We start from the raw sequence: 202 nt of genomic DNA on the forward strand, positions 1-202 counted from the left end.
AAAGACACTAGAGACAAAATTGTACACCTCCACAAGGCTGGAAAGGACTACGGTGAAATTGCCAAGCAGCTTGGTGAAAAAAGGTCCACTGTTGGAGCAATCATTAGAAAATGGAAGAAGCTAAACATGACTGTCAATCTCCCTCGGACTGGGGCTCCATGCAAGATCTCACCTCGTGGGGTCTCAATGATCCTAAGAAAGG

This window comes from Micropterus dolomieu, linkage group LG06 (assembly GCF_021292245.1).
Source record: "Micropterus dolomieu isolate WLL.071019.BEF.003 ecotype Adirondacks linkage group LG06, ASM2129224v1, whole genome shotgun sequence".
NCBI classification, from domain to species: domain Eukaryota; kingdom Metazoa; phylum Chordata; class Actinopteri; order Centrarchiformes; family Centrarchidae; genus Micropterus; species Micropterus dolomieu.